Source organism: Octodon degus, unplaced genomic scaffold (assembly GCF_000260255.1).
Source record: "Octodon degus isolate 3935 unplaced genomic scaffold, OctDeg1.0 scaffold00126, whole genome shotgun sequence".
NCBI classification, from domain to species: Eukaryota; Metazoa; Chordata; class Mammalia; order Rodentia; family Octodontidae; genus Octodon; species Octodon degus.
In genome coordinates this window covers 2,919,654-2,933,383 of record NW_004524702.1, presented here as the reverse complement: position 1 = coordinate 2,933,383, position 13,730 = coordinate 2,919,654, and the positions used below count along the sequence as shown (strand labels likewise).

General features: G+C 51.4%; 1 pseudogene; it reads right to left on the bottom strand.

Moving 5' to 3' along the window:
• Positions 1–13,039: 13,039 nt before the first annotated feature.
• On the bottom strand, positions 13,040–13,423 carry LOC111812464 (annotated as a pseudogene).
• Between the last annotated feature and the right edge of the window lie 307 nt (positions 13,424–13,730).

Below are 13,730 nucleotides of genomic sequence, written 5' to 3'. Positions count from 1 at the left end.
CTTTGTCCCTGCAGCACTGCCTTGGTGTCACAGGAGACCTCCAGGGGAGTTCGCTTGTGTGTGGAATTGCTCACACCCGGCACGGGCAGAGTGCTCCTTCAGTGTCGCCCGGTGTGGACATCAGGGAGCCGCAGTCACACTCCTCCTGCCCAGGGGAGCCCGCTATAGCTCCCCGCCAGCCACCTGGCCACCTGCTGTTTTCTTATGATTTCCCTTAAATTGTATCAGAGATTTTAGAAAGCAACACTAAATGTTGGGTAACCTGAAACTTGCTTAGGCATCTATCAAGGACTGAAACTACTTCATGACATCAGTTTTATCTCACATACTTGGAACTATTGCACCTTTTCAGTATTCTTAAATCCAAAATGAGTTGTGCCTACAGCAAAGCAGGTCATTTTCTGCACCACGCTGAATCCGCGATTACGCCAGTGTGGAGTAACTCAGGTGACCTGTGTTAGTAGAGGCATCCCTGGGCCTGATTTTCTTCTGTGGATCCTCAATTCTGAAACCCCAGGGGTTGGGGCAGGCTTGGCAGGGGCCTCATTTCTCTAGTTAGAAATCATTTTTGCTGCCTTTCGGAAGCATAGGGACGTGCTTCTCTGAACTTGCCTGGAGACCTTTCCTTCTCCAGTGGCGCCCCGCCCTCTGGAGCCCTGCCTGGAGGAGGAGGCTTGCCGCTGCCTGTGAGTGAGTGCTGAGCACCATGAGCACTCAGCCCTCCAGAGTGAGCAGCCCTAGAGGAGGAGGGAAGAGGGGCTGCTGTAGGCATGCACCTCCGGGAGCACAAAGCTTGCTGGTCCTGCTCCTGCCTCCACCCCAGGCTGCTGTGGAACAGCCTGGCCTGCTTCCCTGGTGGATGGGGAGCAACAGAAGAGCCCCTGGGAGGGCTCTGGGACATAGGGCAGCCAGCCAGGCAGCAAAGCACAGCCCTGCTGGTGGGAAGAGCTGAGGAGCTGAGGAGGGGCTTCTGGTGGGGGGGTCACTCCCTCCTGCCACCAGGGGCGATGGTATTAGTATGGCCCATGGCAAGGCTGGGCCCATGAGGAGGCTGGAGGTGGGGTGTCTGGGGATGGATGGATGAAGCTCTGCCCTCGCCTTGGGCTCCTGGGGACTACAGTGCAGCGGAGCCCAGAGTTCGACCCTCCTCAGACTCCCAAGAAGTGGCTTATGACTCAACAAGCAGATGCCCAAAGGGTGACCTTGCATCACAGGTCATAGACAGGACAACGTGAGCCCCACAACAGAACTAGAGGGACAAACAGACAGGGACTTAAGCAGGCATGGCCTAGAAACTCGGAGGGATGAGTGGTCAGACGGATGGACAGGGTGCAGCTCAGTGGTCCAGCACTGGCTCGAGGGCGCAGGGCCTGGCCTCATCACCAGCACCAGAAAGAGAAGGCACACAGAACAAGAGCGTAGGCTCCAAGCATGGAGCAGGAGGAGGAGTGGCTGCCAAGTGAGAACAGGCGGTGAACGGAGCCGTCCCAAGACGGGGAGAAAGGGAAAGCCAGCCTCGGGCCAAGAGAGGTGGCCAATTAGAGGGGGGCCTGGCCTTGCATGGCAAAGCACTGCAGAGCCATTGTCCTGCCTGCAGAGTTTAGAAAAACTGAAGCCAAAATTATAAAATGAAATCTAAATTTCTCCTGGAGAAAGTGAGGGAAGACCCTTTGGTGAAGGCTGCCTTGCACTTGCTTCTCCTGCCTCCCACTTGGGTGATATTTGGCCTCAGAAGGACAGCATGCTGGACTGAGTGTGTCCCACCTGGAGCAGGTGACATCTCCTTCAAGTTGCTGCACTACCTGGGTGTGGTGGTCCTCACTTGTAATCCCACACTCTGGGAGGCAGAGGCAGGGGGATTGCAGATTCAAGCCCAGTATGGGCAACCTGGTGACCTTACACTTGTCTCAAAACAAAAAAATAAATAAAAAGGGCTGATGGTGTAGTTCATTGCTACATGTGAAAGGTTTGACCCTCAGCACCACAAAAATGAGACAGAACACCCACATGAAAAGCAAAACCCCTAACAATATGTACTTGGTACAGGGTCTCACTACATAGCTCGGACTCAGAGTGATCCTCCTGTTTCAGTCCTCCCAGTGCCGGGATTATAGGTGTGTACCACCACGCTGGGACTTGGTACCAGTTCAGTGGGCTTGGGTCAGGGCCAGCACAACATGTGGTACTGGGGGCCAAAACCGGGTCCTTGTGCCTGCCAGGCAGGCGCTTAGACTGCTGAGCTATCTCAGTGGCCCCTGAACTATATTTTTATATTAAATCCTTAAAACTTACTGAACTACATATAACTACATGTTAAATGACAACCTTAAAGCCAGAGTGAATCATGCATGACTTCTGGACTCAGAGAAGGAAAACCAGGATCCCACAAATAGCTGCCATGGTTCAAGACACTGGTACAGGGTCTGGGGAACCCTGTGTTCAGGGAGCAACAGCGGCATCCTGACTCTGACACCCCATTAGTGGAAGGTGTGGTTTCTCATGGACAGCTTTGTGGCCAGGCCACTGGCAATCCTGGAGGACACTTTGTGGCTTCCAATCCTGAGTTGCTGTCCGGTTGCTGGGGTTTTACTGTCAGAGTGTGCCACAGGCTCTGTATCCTCTGTTATGGCATCTTGCTGCCTGAGGCAGCCCCTAAGTGCATTTCTGCTCTGAGGAAGGAGACCCTGAAGCTGGGGATGACCCCTGAGGACTGTGTCACTTCCCCCGTGAGCCACTGTCCCTCACACACAGCAGGGTGACATTGGTTTGGAGGTGAGATGTGCATCCTCTCTTGTGCTTACAAGGGAAGAGATTTGATATAGCACACAATTTATAGGCTGATTTATAATATTCACCCTGAGTCAAATGCAAGAGTGCAGGACATCTGTCCGCACACTAGAGACCCAAAGGATCCAGCTGGGGGCCTGGGTATCACAGCAATTGACTCGTCCCACAAGTCAGGACGTGGGGTGATCACCTGCAGGAGGAACGGGGATGAACAAGACAGGGAAAGAGACACAAGAGATGGAGGCAAGACCGGCTTTCTGATCAAGTCTTGTTTATTGAGGAAGTGAGCAGGGTCTAAATAGCGTGTAGCGGAAGTAGTTGGGCGGCACTAGTTGCCGATTGGTAGCAAAGGCCTGGGACCACAGGAAGACGCCGAGGCAAGCAGGGATTGGTGCTGCAGCATTTCTTGCCCAAATAAGGGAAAGTGTAAGAGGAGCGTTCCTATGTCCCCCCTTTTTATTAATTACATCAAGCAAGAAATTGACAGTACCCTGCGGGGACAATGCCTGGCTTGGGTCAAGGACTTCTTCACATGAGATCGACCAGACCTTACCCGTCTTGGGATTGCAGGGCAGCAATAGGCCCTGTTCCTGTCTTAGGTGGTTGGCAGTGCTGCATGTGGGTCCTAGTTGCCTGTCATTGAATACTTGTCTGTCTCACCAGGATGGGGCCTATATCAGATTAGGCTACATCATTGTGGGGTCCATTTAGGGGAACCCTCTCATGATACTCTTGTTGATCGGCCATTTCCAGCTGATGATAATGTATCTGAATGGGCTTTGCAGCAAAGGTATCTATGCATGAACTAATGAAGGATTTAAGATTTTGAAGAATGCAAGGTCCTACCGTGAGCAAGAGTAAGAGTGAAAAGAGGGGTCCCAATAGGGGTACAAGGTAGGGGAACATCCCTCCCCATAGCGAGGAGAAGGGGTTGTCTGCAAGCTGTTGTCTCCGCTCGAGTAGTTGATCCTGAAGCTCCTGGAGTGTCTCGAACTATGCCTGATTTCTTGGCATAAAAACAGTATCTTTCCTATAAGGCAAGACATATTCCTCCCTGCTCAGCAGCTAGCAGGTCTAAACCCCTTCTGTTCTGAAGGACGACCTCAGCCAGGGAATCAACCTGATCCTGAATATCCTGGATGGTGCTGGATAGGGCCTGCACATCATCTATCAGCTGATTGGATCATTCGGTGTAGGGATGCACTGCCACTCCCAATCCAGCGGAGCCTGTAGCTAGGGCCCCAGAAACACCCAGTGCCACCAAGATAGGGATTAATTCCACCGCCCTCTTGTGACGGCCGGCGACATAATCAAACGTGGGCACGGGCATGGGATTGATCGCCCGCAGTGATTTCCACGTCAGGCAACGGGGGAGGCCAGGACACAGCCCTGTCCAGTTAGTCGGGAGGAACGTATAGGCCATATTGGCCCCACAAACAAACACTTGCTCTCTTGGGGGGCAAAGGGGAGCACTATAGTTAAAAAGCATCCTGCAGGAAGCAAAAGTAACGAAGCCCACATCTATAGAGGTTGCATTGTCTTGGTGAATGCCCTGAAGGCAAGAAGGGGCAGGATAAGTCAAAGGCTGCACTGCAAAGGGATGAGGGACTACAGGAAGAATTAGCAGGATCAGTGAGAGCCTGGGGGGTTGAATTGGAGGGAATAGCAAGGGGCATAGGTGTGCCCATAGTCGTACACAGCCAACAATCCTTTGCCATGTCGGGGTTAGTGGAATTAAGGGCCCGATGGGTAGCCACAAGCATGTCCATGGTCTGAGTATCCAGGTCTGTTCCTCTAGATTTAGGCAATGCTAAAGGAGGATAATTGATCCTAGGAAACATACAATTCCAAATTTCTTCCAACCTTTGATCCACATAATTCTCTCGGATCTGATCCTGGGGGCCGAACCCATCTGAAACATGGATTGGGGTGTTCTTTGACCAGCACACAGACTTTCCTACCGTCCCTTCACAGGAGGCCTGAGTGTACTTATTTCCAAGCACTCGCGGGGCGTTGGCCCAATCGCCGCTGTGAACAGTGCGTTGAGTGCGAAGTAGTGTGGCCGTAAAGAAGGTCCGATGATTCGGGCCCACACATTCTGACAGCTCCTCATAACAAGTCGAGTGCATTTGGTCCTTATACGACGCGCACTCTTTGGGGCATGTCATCAATTTGGTGCTATCTTGAGGCCTGCCCCGGGGTTTGGATTTGCATTGCCAATGAGTAATTTGACCACTGAGCTGACTATTCTTTCTAGTAACAAGGTATGCTATCTTATTTCCACAATCTGTAGTTTGCAACATTGTTTGTATTTGACCCCGTGCTCTCTCATCATTAGGGTCAACTTTGTAGCTCTGAGGGTCCAGGGTTGTGCCATTATCGGCATTATCTTCCGCCATGATTTCACATTGATCAAAAAACTCAGATTTCCGTAAGAGGTAACTGCCCCCGAGAGAGCTGCCTTTAGTTAAATCTTGCCAGTCCTTGGGAATGATCCAGCCCTGAGTCGTAGAGTCAACGACAGCGATGGTATAAGCTGCGGGAGGGCCACACCGAGCAACTGCGGTCTTTAATTCTTTCAGTGCAGTTACGGTAAAAGAGGCATGGGCTCTAACAGCCTGAGGTACAGCGCCATTTTGGGCCGGGGGCATAACTTCTGTAACTGGAAACGCCATTTGAGGCAGGGGCCCATTAAGCCCAGGCACCACCTTAGGGGCGCCACGTGTCCGACCGGACTGTAGCATAAGCCTCTGGCACTCTTGTTCCAACTGTATCTGTTTCTGTAACTCTAGCACTCGGTTCTCTAGGTCTAAAAGCACATTGGAGGGTTTAGGAGCAAGTCTGGGTATCTCATTATTATCTGGGGGTGGCTTTACGGCGACCAGGCCGTAACGGGATCAGAATGATACCTGGTGGCTTCCTCGGCTAATTCTCCCCAGTCAACCTCTTGTAAGGTAGCGAGGTGGGGGTATAAGGGCTTATGATGGGCTTGAGGAGGGGCCTGGGGGAGCAGGTGGCAAGGGCTCAAAAGGAGGAAGTGGCGGCTGATTGCCATTTTGGTGTTTCTCCAACATTTCGTTTGCTTCCTCATCAGAGGGAGAGGAGACATCTGAATTAGCTCGAGAGGGGGCCGGAGTGGGTCTGCTCGAGTTGCGCAGGGCGGCCTCCCCCTGGGTAATCATCTCCCTGACCAAGGGGTCCCCATGTCGCTGCATAAGTATCTCATCAATCAGATTCCAGTATGAGAAGGCTGTGACTGGGACCTTTTCAGGGCCAAAAACTCTATAAAAATCCTGTAATGCATCGCCCACTTGTTTCCATCTTTTAGAATCGATCGTGCCCTCCAATGGGAACCATGGGCAAACCTTAGGAATAAACTTAAAATATTGTAATAAATCCTTTTCCTTTACCTTAATCCCTCGTGTCTTGAGTGCCTTGCTGAGGCTTTCCACAAAGAGCTCATGCTCGCTTAATGCTTGACCCATGCCGGAGAAGGGGAAGGGGGCTGCCGTTCACTCACCGGGGCAGGCACTCGCGCGGGCGTTGGCCTCGGAATTTACTTTCACTTTCTGCTTCGTACCCGGCTCTCGACCGGGTCCCTCCCCTCGCTGAGTCCTCCGTGCCAGGCCCCACTTTGGGCGCCACTTGACTCTTCCCACGAGTCAGGACGTGGGGTGATCACCTGGAGGAGGAACGGGGATGATCAAGACAGGACAAGAGACACAAGAGACGGAGACAAGTACAGGCTTTCTGATCAAGTCTTGTTTATTGAGGAAGTGAGCAGGGTCTAAATAGCGTGTGGCGGAAGTAGTTGGGCGGCACTAGTTGCGGATTGGTAGCAAAGGCCTGGGACCACAGGAAGACGCCAAGGCAAGCAGGGATTGGTGCTGCAGCATTTCTTGCCCAAATAAGGGAAAGTGTAAGAGGAGCGTTCCATCGTCCCCCACAGGCAATGTCCTGCAGGAGTCCAGCTGAAGACCTAGAGCCCATGGCAAGGCCCAACATGAGTCAAACTGGAGGCCAAGAGCCCACGACAACGTCTCAGCAAGTCTGTAGCAAAGCTCTGCCCTGGGAAGCAACACTCAAGGACCTGAGGTCCCTTGAAAAGAACTGCAGCCATCCTTAGTGACAGCAAGAACCCAAGCTCCTCTGGTGATGAGAACAGCTATGTCCACATCAGGAAAGCCAGTGCAAAGTGCAACACACTTCTCCAGGAGAATCAACAGCTCCACCTCTTCCACCGGTTCTCCTCTCACCTGCTGGCACCAGTCCTCAGGGGGCCCTCCACACCCGGCACCACGCTGACTCAGGTCAGCTGGGTGTCACAAGCTGACCGTTAGTTAATCCACCACACTGCTGGTGCATGCTGGATTTCCTTGTTGAGAAATCTGGGGCTTTCAGAGTCCACACCGGATGGCCTAGCCCTGGGTCCTTCTTTGCAGCTCTTGGGAACTATTCAGTGTTTTTCTCCATAACTGCACTCAACACGTGAGATGGTTCTGCACAGGGCAGGCACAAGCCAGGTGGCCATGCTCAGCCGAGGACAGAGGCAGAGCAGAGTCTGTGTCCACCCATCTTCTACCTGCACACAGAGAGGTGACGACAGGTAGGAATCCACCCTGCCCTCCTGGCTCCGGGGAGCCTTGGTCTCTGAGAGGGAGTGCTGCCCAGGGCTGCCGGGAGCCCTCAGCCAGGCGCAGGGCTCTGAGTGAGCCTTGCTGCGCGGCCCTGTGCTCTGCCAGCTTCCCGGGCCCTGTGTGTGAACCTGGAGTGGTTAATCTGCAGCTCTGCCGGCAGGTCATGGAGTCGAGGTCCTATGCACGGGGCAGGAATGGAGGTCTTCCAGGTCACCTGTTTTTGCCTTTGATTGAGGAAGTATTGTGGTCCCCACCTGAGCTCTGGCCACCTGTGGGTCTTTGTGGAGGGCACCAGACAGGGTGGCTTAACTCCAAGTAGTGGCAGTGAGGTGTTATTCCTTGGTATCAGTGTGTGTTAGCGACACAGCATAGAGGGTTCTGCTTGGCTTGCGTGGACACGCACACACCTTAGGCTAATTTCCACTCCTTTCCCCTTTGCTCTGTGCTCCACCTCACCCTTCTCTAAGTCTCCTACTTTCTTCTTAGTTTTTTTTTCTTTTTTTGTTGTATATTTATTTATTTTCATAATTTTATTGATAAACAGATAGCAATGAGACAGTTTCAAATCAAATCGGTAGGTAGTTTTCTTCTCTAAAGCTTCCGCACTGAGAGAGAGCTTAGAGCTTTGTCTTCCTGCGCGTGGCTTATTTTGCTTAACGGGACGATCTCCAATTCCATGCGTTATCCTGCAAATGGCTTGATTTCATTCTTTATGCCTGGGAATACTCCATTGTGTGTACAGACCAGATTTCTTTTCACCCATTCGTCAGCCTGTGGGCGCATAAGCTGGTTCCTTAGCTTAGCTGTTGCGAATGGTGCTGCAATCGCACACAGGAGCGGGGGTGTCTCTAGTGTGCTGACCTTCATGTTTCCGGCTGCGTCGAGGGGTCGTGTGGCTGGAGGAAATAGTAGCTGTCTTCAGGTTTAGGGGTGCTCCTTGCTGATGTCTGCGGCAGGACGCTGCCCTCGCCCCTCGCATTCGGGGCAGCAGGGCTCCTCCCTCTGGCCGGGCTGAGGCGGAATCTCAGGGAGATTTTGACTTGCTTTGTGCTTGTGTTTCCAAGCGCTTGCGGGCCACGTGAACGCCTTCGGAGAAGAGTCTGCCTGGCTCCTTGCCCATGTGTGGGCTGCGGTTTTTGCTCTGTTTTCTGGTGTTTTAGACACAGGCGTGTGACTGGCCTGGCTCTGGTTGCTGGTGCAGAGCTGAGCTCCGGCTCGGCACCGGGCACCGGGCACCGGGCAGCCCTGCGCGTCGCGCGCACCTGCACAGCCGACTGGGGGGCGGTGGTCCTGCAGGCCACGGGGCCGTGGACTCCATCCGAGTTACCCTCTGGGGGAACACGAGGGCCTACGATACGCAAGCGGCCTCTTTCTTAGTTTCACTGAGCGTCATCAATTCTTTATTCTCTTTAAAATAAAAAGTAATATAAACCATAAAAAGATCAAAAAATGTATTATCGTTAAAGAAAAAAGGAATACGAAAAAGCCGCAAAATAACAAGTTTTTGTCTGTTCCCCAAGCGCCACTAGATGGCGGTGTGGCAAAGCCTACTTCCCCCAGGTGCTACCCGCCACGGAACGCAATTTCATTCTGGAGGGTGAAAATTTGCCAAAACCTGCCAGAAGAGTTGCAGCGGTGAGCCACCCCACTCCCACCCCAACTCGCCCCGGAGTGAGCCGAAACGTGCTCGAGTCCCCAGCACGTCCCGCAGCTCTGCACACGGGTGACTGCTCCATCCTGCCCAGGGCGCCCGTGGCCTGCAGTCCTCCTGCGTGGCGCCCAGAGCCGCGAGGGAGCTCAGAGCGCTGCGCATCTCAGAAGTGGCTGGGGAAGCGCGACCTTCCTCTTTGCGCTCTGCCACCGAGCCCTGCTAGGGATTCCCTGCTGTTGTCCGTAGTTGTAGGCAAACAAAAATACGTATTTTTTGTATGGCTAGGAGATACCATTGTCTACGCCTATCCTACCCTTTTTGCTTCCTTGGTTTTGGTTATTTTTGATTGCCGGCAGGTAGCCATTACATGAATAATAAGTCAAAAATTAAAAGCACTTATTACAGTATCCTATTATAATTGTCCTGTTTTATTACTAGTTGTTAGTAATCTCTTACTGTACCTAATTTATAAATTAAATTGTATCACAGGCATAGGAAAAAAAAAACCAGCCTACACAGGATTGGGTGCTGTCTGAGGTTCCAAGCCTCTGCTAGCGTCTGGGACAACTGTACTACAAGGAGGCCAAAGTGTGAAGTCCATAATCATCATAAGATTGTCTGTAATCAGTGTGACAGTGATGCTGTTGCTGTTTTTCTAGGGCTGTCAATGTGCTTTTATTGTACCCTTTCTGGCAGCTGGGTACTAAGAGGAGTCTCTTGTCTGAGTGTCATCTAAAATCATACGGAATTCACATCTTACTGGGCCTCCTCATCCTGCCCAGGAATTTAAGACCCAGTAGGATCATGAAGCGGCAGGATCCCGCTCCCTTCCCAGGCTGGGCGCGATCTCCCAGCGCATGCTGCCCACTTGCAGGTGCGAGTAAGGCCAGAAGGGGGGCTGGGTAAGGCGTGTGGCTGGGGCTCCTTGCCCTGCAGCAAAGTGCGTTCCGTACAGTGGGAGACCCTCTCGCTGCTCGCTGCTCTGTGTACCTCTATGCAGGATCCATTCCGAGCCCCCAGGCAGTCGGTCGGAGCCGTTTACAGCAGTCTTTCCCTTGAAACAGGGAAACTGGTGCTGTTTGGACTTGTACACACGTGGGAGAACACACACCGTCCCGCTGGGTTGCTGCATGTGCTTTCCTATGCTGTTTCTGGGAAGCAAACTGTGTTGTTGGGCTTTCTTGTGAACAGTATGTAGAGAATTTAAAGTTGTTACTGTACGCAGGTTGCTGTTCTTCTCTGAATAACATTGCAGTCCAGAACTCCGCCTCCTAGCAGCCTTTTCCTTCCTTGCCCCCCAGTCTACCCCTGTCTTCCCCGGATATCCTGATGCATCCACCGATGTGTCCTTAGCTTGTGTGTGTGGTTTCCACAATGCATGTGGGTTGCAGTCCAGGTCTAGTAGACGGTTCCGCACTGTGCAGTCTGTTCTTCCCATTCACGGCCTGCGTGGATATGTGTGCGACTCTGGACACAGCCTATGCCTGGCGTGGAGCTGGAACTTCCACCCTGCCCTTCCCTTCTCCCTGCTCTCATCTCCCAGCGAGGGTCCCTATCTCAGGTGAAGTCATGGAATGGTTTCTGTCTGGTGTTGGGTTTAGGAAAATTCTGGCCTCGGGATTTTAAATAAGTTGGACTCATACAATACATTTTCTATTTTCTGTGTTTGCATAACCCTAAAGTCAAAGTTTTTAAACAGGTATTTGGTCAGTGAGACCGCGTCTGGCCTACAGTTGTACTTGTGGGAAGCACTTGGAAGGCGCTAGTTTTTTTTCTCTTTTTTTTTTGGTGGAACTGGGGATGGAACTCAGGCCCTTGTGCTTGCCAGGCAAGCGCTTATTCTACTGAGCCATCTCCTGGTCCCGTTTTCTTAATAGATACTGCAGAGGTGTTTTCATGTCTAGATGCTTGGTTTTTTTCCCCTAGATGCCTTAGCACTGATTTCTAGTTTCACTGTGGACATGAAAGGCACGCTGCAGGATTTCAGAGCTTTGGATTTATTGAGACTTGCTATGGTCCCGCTGAGGACCTGTGGGATGGGTGTACCGCTGTGCTCTGAGGTCCCAGGTGGCCTGGTCCACAAATGTTGTTTAGGGCAGGTGGGCCAACAGTTTTTGTTTTGTTCTTTCGAGACAGGGTCTTGCTGTGTAGTTCAGGCTGGCCTTGACCTCACTGTGTCACCCAGGCTGGCTGTGAACTCGTGGCGACCGTCCTGCCTCGACCTCCCTAGTGCAGAGATTGCAGGCATGTTTCACCATGCCTGGAAAGTCAGTAGCACTTTCCAAGTTTCTGTCCTTACTGCTTTTCAAAGTTTTTGTTTAGCTTTCTGTTGATAACAGGAATGTTAAAAATCTTCAACTACAATCATGGATTTTTTTTCTCCCTTTTAGTTCTATTTTTGCTTTGTGTACTTACAATTTTATCGTTTGGTTTATGCATGCTTGTGATTTTTTATTTCCTGGAAGAATTAACCCTTCTGAGGGAGACCAGGCAAGGAGAGCTGAGGCCCGATGGTCCCCCTCTGTGGGCACAGAGGAGCAAGGCAGCAGGTCGCGCCCCTGGGGCAGCACGCAGGGGTGACGGGTGCCGGCCGGGCCTAGGGAATAATGTGACTGAGATGAGGCTGTTCACCTAGGCCTGAATGCAGGGACATTGGGAGGCAGGTGAGTCATTACTTTAATTGCTTTTCCTGTGTTTGTGTGGGTGGGCGCAGGATGAGCCAGACCCACTCAGGCTCCTCGTCCTACTAGGGGCGAGAGCCCCCTGGCTGCTGCCTGCTACACCCACTCTGTGTCTATCTTTTATCCTTGTTTACCCGCAGGTCAGGGTGACAAAGTAGCAGGACTGGGTGCTGACAAAGGGGCCTAAGGTGTGGAACATGGGTCTGGGCTGGTTTCCCGTGGGCGGGGCCTGTGCAGGGACCTGGGCTGGTGTAGACCAGTCTCACTGTACCCTCTATAAGTATAAAGTGTCTCGCTTGGGGCTGGAGAGATGGCTCAGTGGTCTAAAGCACCTACTTGGAACAAGCTTGGCAAAGCACAGGGACCGCGGTTCCATCCCCCAGCACCACATGCCCGCCAGCCCCAACCCCTGGTGTGCTGAGCTGGCCACACACACACACACACACACACGCACACACAATAAATAAATGTAAAAAAAAATAATAATAAAGTGTCTCTCTTTGTGATGGCAATTCTTTTTGTCCCAAAGAGTGTCTTACAGCTTGAGCCTTGCTGGTTTTCCTGTTGGTCTTGTTTGCATGGTATATGTGCTTTCACAAGTTTATTTATTTATTTTATTTTATTTATATATTTTTAAAAATTTTATTTATTTATGTGTGTGTGTGTGTGTGGCCAGCTCAGCCCACCAGGGGGCGGGGCTGGCTGGCATGTGGTGCTGGGGGATCGAACCGGGGTCCCTATGCTTTGCTTAGCTTAGCTTGTTCTAAGTAGGTGCTTTAGACCACTGAGCCATCTCACCAGCCCCAAGTTTATTTTAAACTTATTTATATCTTTGTATTTAAAACATCTCTTGTAGAAATAATTTAGGTTTGTCTTGCTTTTTTCAGCCAGTCTGACAGTCTCTGTCTTTGAATGATATGCTCAGTTCACTCACAAGTACTGCAAATATTGTAGGATTAGGTTTCTGTGTTGTCATTGGGGCTCGCCTTTGCTTAGTCCTGCTTTGTGCTGCTTTTCTTTCTTTTCTATCCAATTTTGTGTTAATTTTTCTTTTTTTAGAATTTATCAAAGTTTATCTGTTGGATTTTTATTTTATTTTATTATTATTTTTTTTTTGGTAATAGTCAACAGACAATTCTGTCCCACAATTACGTTTATTAAAAACTGACAAACAAAACCTGTACAAAAAATAGCCCCAGTCACTTCTGCACCAGTCATCTTGGGAGGCGTTATCGCCTGGGACCCGCTCGTCCTCTGCGGCGGCCACGTCCTCTTCCTCGGCCTCAGCCTTGGCCTCTTCCTGCCACAGCTTCCCTCTTCTTAGACTTCACCTTAGGTTCAACATCCACAAGCAGCGTGTCCAGAGGCAAGCTGTCTGGCAGAAGGAAATAGCGAATGTTATTCCCGCGAATGCTCAGTGTTTCCAGCTGCACCGGCTCTCTGTTCTTCAGGGTCATCTTCACAGCATTTAGATGTGTGTTCATGCTGACGTCTACACCTGTGATTGTTCCATGGACCTGTGTTCCGTTCTTCAATTCAATGGTGACAGTTTCATGACTCAGTTTCATCAAAAATCTCACGAGCTTCATCCTAGCGGCGCGGTCGTCCTTTCCACCCGGTTGCGCGTAAAATACTACGAGCAAGATCCAGCAGCCCGGCGCATGAATGACCGGAAGCTGGATTTTTATTTTAGTGGTTGCTGTTGTGTTTATGTAGCAGAAAACCAAGATCAGTCGAAATGGAAGACGCTTTGCACAGAGGAGCTAGAAGGCAACATTTATTATCCAGCAGGCTGGGGAACCCAGAGGTTCAAATCACCAGCCCAGAGTCGGGTTTGAGTTCAGTTTAGATAGGATTTGTGAGGGCTGGGGAGATAGCGTGGTGGTCTTTGCCCCTGCCTGGTGAGCGCAAGGGCCCAGGTCTCATCCCTAGTGCCGCATGCTGTGCTGGCCCCTGAACCCTGGGTGCTCCATG